Source organism: Nuphar pumila, chromosome 17 (assembly GCF_984573655.1).
Source record: "Nuphar pumila chromosome 17, dmNupPumi1.hap1.1, whole genome shotgun sequence".
NCBI lineage: Eukaryota > Viridiplantae > Streptophyta > Magnoliopsida > Nymphaeales > Nymphaeaceae > Nuphar > Nuphar pumila.
In genome coordinates, this window is record NC_143265.1 from 18,943,600 (window position 1) to 18,952,588 (window position 8,989).

The 8,989-nt window shown below is 43.1% G+C and overlaps 1 pseudogene; it reads left to right on the forward strand.

The window, feature by feature from the left end:
- The first annotated feature begins 8,126 nt into the window (after window positions 1–8,126).
- LOC149811759 (uncharacterized protein At4g15970-like) lies at window positions 8,127–8,577 on the forward strand (annotated as a pseudogene).
- The last annotated feature ends 412 nt before the right edge of the window (window positions 8,578–8,989 follow it).

Consider the following 8,989-nt stretch of genomic DNA (forward strand, 5'->3'; position numbering starts at 1 on the left):
ACACGTAGTGGGTTGCTCGTGGGAAAAAAAAATGCATGACTCATTGTCGAACTGTATATGTCTGGGGAGCTGCCCTTGTTATGAAAAAAAAAGTTTTTTTTTTTGCTGCATATGCAGAAGTCATGTTAGTTGTGATTCACTGACGTGTTGAATTATTTTTCTGTTTGTGGGCTGCTGCTCACTACTGTCGTGGAATTGTTTTTTGTTTATAAGTGAACAACTGCTGCTTGGAATATCAGTTGGTGTGTGAGTGTAACACACGGGTTTTCCTGTTTTAGCTTGGAGACTGTCCGTTTTTTTTTTAAACCAGAAGTATGGCTGAAACTTCGAAATGTGATTCAAAATTGGAGCATATTGGAGAATATAAGGCATTTGCCAATCCATTTTCGTATGGCTCGTCTGTCAGGCTAAATGAAACTAACTATGCCAGGTGGTCTAGAACATTTATGATGTCGGTATCTGGACATCGTCGAAAACATATCTTGTTGGAAGATGAACCCACTGAAAAGGTGGGAAAATATGTTACCTGGGATGAAGATAATGACATAGTTATGTCATGGATTATGAATAGTGTCGAACCCCATATTGCAGATGGTTTAATTTATTATAATACAGCCAAGCAGATGTGGGATAATCTTCGAGATACATACTCACAAGAGACTAATGTGAGTCATATCCTACAAGTCGAACAGGAAATATACAATTTACAGCAGGGAGATCAAACCTTGGCCCAGTACTATGCCTCAGTAAAAGCTGCTTTTGAAAGACTTAATGCTCACAGACCTCTCTGTTGTTCAAAACAAAAAGATCATCAAGAACAAACTATGGTTGCTAGGTTTCTTACAGGTTTATCTTCAGAATTTTCTGTTGCAAAAATCCAAATGTTGACTGGTTCGGATGTACCTACTCTTGCTGAGGCATATAACCGTCTAAGCAGACTTGCGATATCTCTTCCACATTCTCATCCTGTGACTCAGTCATCTGCCTTAGTTGTCTCATCTGGTTATGGACGTGGAAATCTTCAGAACATCAGAGGACGAGGTCGTGGACGAGGTGTGGGAGGCAGAGAAAAACTTCAATGTACATTCTGTGGAAAATCTGGACATTTAGAAGATCGTTGCTGGGATAAGCATGGCCGACCAACCTCCTCTTCATCAAAGTCATATGCTCCTAAAGCTAATACTACTACTCTCGAGGTAACAAAGGCACAAGAAAATATCTCTGCAAGTGACAGTAGTATAACTCTCAGTCGTGCTGAATATGATGAGCTGATAGCTCTTCGTCCTTTGAGTTCTACCTCTCCTGTTGCTGGTGTTGCCTATTCAACCGGGAATCTTCTTCATCCGACTGTCCATAAGTGGATTATTGATTCTGGTGCATCCAGACATTTATGTGGCAATTCCCTTGCTTTTTCAGATCTAAAGGATATTAAGGCTCAGCTTGGAGTCTCATTAGCCGATGGGAGTACCTCCCCGATTGTTGGTCAGGGAAATATTTCTATATCCTCCTCATTACAGTTGAAAAATGCTCTTCATGCTCCAAAATTTCCTCAAACTTTACTTTCTGTTAGTTGCCTTGTAAAAGAACAACATTGTAGAGTAATATTTGATCCAATGGGTTGTCATTTTCAGGATTTGCTGACGGGGAAGAAGATTGGTGGAGGCTATGAAGAAAATGGAATCTACTACTTACATCATCCAATGGGTACTGTTCATGCTGCAGTGGAACATTCATTTAGTCCTGTTCAGTGGCATCGTCGTCTTGGCCATCCTTCATTGTCAAAGCTTCGTTCGGTCTTTCCTCAGATTCCCTCCACCACATCATTTCAGTGTGAAGCATGTCAGCTGGGCAAGCATCATCGAAGTTCGTTTCCTTCGAGTCAGAGTCAGTCTAGTAATAAAGTCTTTGAACTTCTTCATGCAGATGTATGGGGTCCTAGTAAGATTCCTACTAGGACTCAGTGTCGATACTATTTAGTTATTGTTGATGATTTCTCTAAGTTATCATGGGTGTTTTTAATAAAGGAACAATCTGATGTTCCAAATATTATCAAATCTTTAATTCTTGAAATAAAAACTCAGTTTGAATCTACTGTCAAGATTGTTCGCACTGACAATGCTCTCGAGTTTAAATCAAAAGGTCTGTTACAATTTTACCAAGATAATGACATCCAACCTCAAACTTCCTGTGCTTATTCATCTCAACAAAATGGGGTGGCTGAGCGAAAACATCGTCACCTACTTGATGTTGCCTGGACCATTATGATTCAATCAAATGTTCCTGCAACATACTGGGGAGATGCAATTACAACTGCTTGCTATCTGATCAACCGCATGCCCTCCTCTTCTGTGGGTGATCAAATTCCAATTCATATCCTAAAACCCAATACCCCTCTCTTCTCCCTCTCGCCCAAAGTGTTTGGATGTGTTTGTTTTGTACACAAACTTGGCCCTGACCGTGATAAATTAGCTGCTCAAGCTACAAAATGCATATTTATAGGTTATCCCAAAAATCAAAAGGGATATCGATGTTATGATCCTACTTCTCGCCGAGAGTATGTTAGTGCGGATGTATCTTTCTTGGAATCTACTCCATATTACTCTAATACCGGTTCCCCGCTGCAGATTGATCCAGCTGAGTCTTGTCCATTACCTATACCTCATTTTCCTTGGAATCCGTGCCCTCATTCCAGAACCACCCTTCATCCTCTTCCAGATTTCATAATCCTCCATTGGTATATGTGCGTAGAGATCCACCTCCGCAAGTGCCTCCATCTTCTTATTCCCGTGAGGTAAGTTCTACTGACAATAATGATCTTCATGATGATGATAACAGGCCGATTGCTCTACGAAAGGGGACAAGACAATGTACCTTATATCCCATATCTCATTTTGTCTCCGAAGACAGAATTGGCAATCAAATGAAATCTTTTATTTCAACTTTATCTGCTGAAATTATTCCTCTGAACTATCAGCACGCAGAGCTTGATACTCGCTGGAAGCTGGCTATGCAAGAAGAAATGGATGCCTTAATATCTCAGCATACTTGGGATCTAGTTGATTCCCCAGCAGATGCTGACATTGTTGGATGTAAATGGGTATATACGATAAAGTACAAATCTGATGGTTCAATTGAACGGTACAAGGCCAGATTAGTAGCCAAAGGGTATACTCAGACATATGGTATTGATTTCTTTGAAACTTTTTCTCCTGTTGCACGGATGGGTACCATTCGTCTTGTTCTCTCAGTAGCTGTTCAGCATGGGTGGAGCCTGTACCAATTAGATGTGAAAAATGCATTTCTATATGGGGTCTTATCTGAGACTGTTTACATGCAACAACCTCCAAGATTCGAGGTTGAGGGGGAGTGTCAGAAGGTGTGTAGATTGAAAAAGGCAATTTATGGCTTGAAACAAAGTTCTCGTGCATGGTTTCAGAAGCTGTTTGAAGTGATGTCATGTTTTGGCTTTAATAGGTCAGCAGCAGATCATACACTATTCATAAAGAAAACTAGCTCTGGCATAGTTGTTATGGTGGTATATGTGGATGAAATCATTCTTACAGGTGATGATGTGAAAGCTATTGAAGCCACAAAGGATCATCTTCAAAAACACTTTGTTACAAAAGACCTTGGTTCACTCAGGTATTTTCTGGGTATAGAAGTTGCCAGGAGCCGTGAAGGGATGATTTTGTCTCAACGGAAGTATGTTCTTGACTTATTAAAGGAAACAGGAATGTTGGGAGCTAAACCAGCAAATATACCTATGGACCATAAAGTTCAGTTGTTTGAAGAAGGGTCAAAACTGGTTGATACCAAGAGCTATCGCTCCCTAGTTGGGAAACTATTGTATGTAACTGTGACCAGGCCAGATATTGCTTTAGCAGTAAGTAAAGTCAGTCAGTTTATGGACAAACCAACTGAGGTACACTGGAATGCAGCTATTATGATTCTCAGATATCTAAAATCTTCTCCTGGAAAGGGGTTATTGTTCAAGAAAGGTGAAACTCTGGATATAGTGGCCTATTCTGATGCTGACTATGCAGGGTCTGTAGTAGATAGAAAATCTACCACAGGATTTTGTGTGTTCCTGGGAGACAACTTGATCTCTTGGAGAAGTAAGAAGCAAAATGTGGTGTCTAGGTCGAGCGCAGAATCAGAATATCGGGCTATGGCCCAAAACGCTGCTGAATTGATGTGGGTTCGTACCGTTCTTCTTGATCTTCAAGTGAAGGTTTCCTCTCCCATGACCATGATATGCGATAACAAAGTTGCAACATATATAGCAAACAATCCTGTATTTCATGAGAGAACAAAGCACATTGAGGTTGATTGCCACTATGTAAGGGATATGGTTCAAGCGGGTCATATCACTACCAAATATCTAAAGTCGGAAGACCAAGTTGCAGATATGTTCACAAAACCTCTTGCTAGACCAAATTTTTCAAAATGTTGTAACAAGCTGAGCATGATTGATATCTATGCTCCAGCTTGAGGGGGAGTGTTGAGAATATGTGGTTTTAAGTAAAGTTATTTTATAGTTAGATGCCATTTGTATTTTAGTTTTTATAATTGGGGCTTTATTGTAATTATGCTTCTTAAGCCTCTCTCTATTTAACATAGAGAGAGGCCCTAATATCGATACGAGGTTCTGAGTTTTTGTGCAGCCGTCTCTCTCTCTCTCTCTTTCTCTCTCTCCCTCTATCTCTTCTCTCTCTAGGTCTCGGGTTATCTTCTACAGAATTTAATTCAATTGTCCAAGTCTTCTGTGCAATCTTTCCCTACCTTTGAGAGTTGCAAGCTTGCTGTCGTCCGCGAATGTACGCGATTGGCGGCTCGGGTCATGGAGCACAAGCGGGACCCGTCGTATGAGCTGCAAAAGTAACGATCTTAGCAAGTTAATACCAAAATAGAAAGTCAGGGGCACTATCGCCGTCCTGACAAAATGGAAGCAGAGGTAGGGACATCGTGCACATGCGCACCTGCTTTAATCGCAAGAAGCAGGGGCAAGGGCTGCGAGCTCCTGCTGACTTGCAGTTAGCGGACTCCGAGGAGGCAGGGGGTTGCACCCCTGCCCTCATAAAGTGAGGTCAGGCAGGGTTGCGCCCCTGCCTAACAAGGTAGAAGAGAGGAAGGGTCAAAGCCCCTGCCTGTCAACAACGAACGGAGGCCCCCTGATGCCAGGGAAAAGCGAGGCAAGGGGGCTTGCCCCGGCCAGCCGAAAAACAACCAAGGCAGGGGCGATGCCCCCGCTTAACAAGAAAAGAAGCACAGGGAGGGCTCGACCCCCTCCCCTGCCGCAACAAAGAGCAGGGAGGGGGCTCAGCCCCTCCCCTGCCATAACAAGAATCAGGGAGGGGCTCGACCCCCTCCCCTGTCAACACAAAGAGCAGGGAGGGGGCTCAGGCCCTCCCCTGTCATAACACGAAGCAGGGAGGGGGCTCAGCCCCTCCTCTGTCATAACACGAAGCAAGGAGGGGCTCAGCCCCTCCCCTGCCAAAAGGGGATGCAGGGAGCAGGGAGGAGGGGCTCGACCCCTCCCCCGACGAACAGAAGCAGGGAGAAGTCATGCCCCTCCCATGTCGTACAGAGGGAACAGAGAGGAGGGGGGGGGGGGGGGGGGGGAGCCCCTCATCTGCAGTAACAGGAGGCAGGGAGGAGGGCTCGGTCCCTCCCCTGCCGTAACATAGAGGAGGGGGGCGAGCCCCTCCTCTGCCGTAACAGGAGGCAGGGAGGAGGGCTCGGTCCCTCCCCTGCCGTAACATAGAGGAGGGGGGCGAGCCCCTCCTCTGCCGTAACAGGAGCAGGGAGGGGGCTCAACCCCCCCCCTCCCCAACCGTAACGAAAAGCAGGGAGGGGTGTCGTGCCCCTCCCCTGCTAAAAGAGGGCACAGGGAGGGGGTTTGACCCCTCCTGTGGCCACACAGAGAGGTGAGGGAGAGAGAGAAGAGACTGAGAGGGAAAAAGAGGAGAAGGCGCATACCTGGTGGTCGTCGGTGGCGACAGCATCGACGTCGGAGGTTGTCGAAAGGAGGAGCTCGTCGGAAGGAGGGGGTCGTCGATGGCCACTACTCGGTAGACGCGAGGTCGGGTACGGAGGCATCACCGTTTTTATGAAAAATCTTTTACACGGAGCCTCTTTTTGGAAAAACCAAATTTTTTTACAAAAGAACCCTTTTTAGGGTTTCTCTTCGAGAGACCTTGGGAAAAGGATGGATGACCGCCCCTCTCCATTTCTCTCTTCACTCTCTCTCTCTCTCGATTTCTCTCTTCACTCCCTCCATCGCCGATCCTCTTCCTCTCCATCAAACCGTCGATCCATAACCTTCCCGAATCTTCTCCATCTTCTTTAAAACCGGCAAAGAAGAAAACCCTATCCACCGCTTCTTCACCACCGCATCCCTCTTCTCTGCAGACGATCGCCTCTCACCCCACCATTACCTTCCTTCTTCTTCTCGATTCTTCGTCTTTCATGCTGCTATCTTCCTTTTTTTTTTACCTTTAGTCAATTGAAGGAGTCAGATCCCACACTCTTCCTTCCCCTCTGAGCCTTCAGCCTCTTTTCTTTCGATTAATGGAGGAAACCTTGGTCTCAGCAATTGTTGGTTCCACCTAACAACTATACAACAGAGAGCCAAGGCTCGTTCCGCCAGTAAAGCAGCCACTCCTCTCGGCCCCAATAGAATCACAGGTGAGTGATCGTCTTCTTTATCCCTTTAATCCTCTATGAAGATTTCCTTTCTTATTTTGCCGTATTCTTTCATTTTCTTTCTTTCTATTGTGTTTTGTATCCTTCTCGTTTCTTCCCCTTTTTATCGATTTATCTTAAATGCATCCACGACATGATCGACCTGCACATAGCAGGATCGATCTGCCCGTTGCAATATTAATGGAATGTTCCAATTCCAACATCTGATTTCCATTTTTTTTCTTTTTCTTTCTTCTTTCCTTTATGTATATTATCTGTCACTTGCAAATCTGGTTATTGTACGACTCAATATACATAACACCTGAGAATCAGAGTCCCCTTGGCTTCATCGGATAATGGAGGAAATTCGAACTTCGCTTGGTAAAAGGTATCGTAGAATTATATTCTATCTTCTTTTGTCCAGATTAACTGATCTCCTGCATCTTTCATTATAAATTTGAACTTCCCTGTGCGACTGAGTAGTAGGAGTCAGTCCACTATTGTAAATTGTGAGGACTCGATACTGGAGGTCGACCTGTTACTTAGCTTGGTGCATTAAAATTGAAGGATCGATATGCATACTTGATTTATTGTAAACTTTTATTTACTGCAAATTTCTGTTCCACTGGTTGCAAAGCTTTCATCTGTTGTGAACATTTATTACTGTAAAAGGTTTTGTTTACCTGGTTACAAAACGAGATCCAGACGAATTGGCATGATCCACGATTGTGGTATCCATCTCAAGCAAAAGGGTCCCAGCTCACCTATGTTCAGCCACGCCGAGGTAAGTAATGGCTCTGATGGATAAGAGGCATGTGATTTTAACAAAAGTTTTGTTTGCTAGATTTGCAGCACAGAAGCATAGACGCATCCCCTGCTTTCTCCATCTTCATAAATACAAACGTTGATGCCATTTCCTCACTGCTTAGGGTCTGGCGCTAAACCCTCGTTCATTTGGTATTCCGCACTATGGCTTTATCCTTATTCATCCATTTTACCAATTGGTATGCATTAGAATCACTGTTTCCCTCTCTGTATTCTTGTTAAACTTCTTTATGTTCATACAACATCAGCGGTATTGTGTCATTATCAGCAGTCCTTTGTTTGGTATTGCATCATCTTTGTATTTTCATATCAGCATTTTACCTTCAGTAGGTTGATCCATCATTTAAACATCTTATTCTATAGATTGATTTATTTCCCTCAATCTTCAAAGTTTTCAATTTCAATATCGTAATGTTTCTGATTTTCTTGTTAAAACTGCTTTGGTTTTCCTCTATTTTTGTAATGCATTGATGGTATGTAATACCCAGAGAAAGGAATGTATGTTCCTGGAATTGCCTTGCTCTGGTCACTGAAGGAGTTGATTTCTCTGGAGAGAGTTTTTATTTTATTTTATTTTTGAGTCCTGATTACTTGAAAATGATGCGGAAGAGGATTGATTTCTTGCATTGGTGCTTGAAATGGGCTACAATTTTCTTTTCACGAATGATGATATCCTCTGGTTTCGTGACCCTTTTCCACATTTTTACTTAAATGCTGATGGTCAGATAGCTTGTGGTCATTTTTTTGGGTAGTTCACTTAGCTTTCAAAATATTCCTAACGGAGGGTTTGCTTTCGTGAAGTCTAATGACAGAATTATACAATTTTATGAGTTCTAGTATTTGTCAAGAGAGATTTATCCTGGACATCATGACCAGGATGTGCTCAATTATGTGAAATATAATCCATTTGCTAAAAGAAATAGGACTACAGATCAGGTTTCTGGATACTGAATATTTTGATGGTCTTTGTGAGCCAAGCAAAGATTTTAATGAAGTCTGATACGTGCAAATTGTTGTGTGGGTCTTAGTAGCAAGCTACATGATGCGAGAATCATGCTGGAGGGTTAGAGAAAATTCATGTCTTTGTCACCAGAGTAAGGGTCCGAAAACTTAGAAAATGAAGAAAGAGATGCTGTAAAAGGAGGAATTTACAAAGTGATGCTTAAAAGATTTTTGATTTGTACAGTTGTTGATAGGAACACACAACCACTTCATTTGGAACGCTATTTCACACTATGCACATCTAGAGCAATTTACCCATTACATCTTTATTTACTTACAACACCTGTTCACTACCCTTCATACCAACTGCCCATACATTTTACATCTATACAACCATCTTTTCCAGCAAACACCTCCACGCACTGTTTTAACACACATCCCTTGCACAGTGCTATATCAACCTGCAGCACCATTTCAAACCCACCCCTGCTGTATTTTCCTGTTGACACCTACCTGTCTCTTTGCAACCAGTAGCACC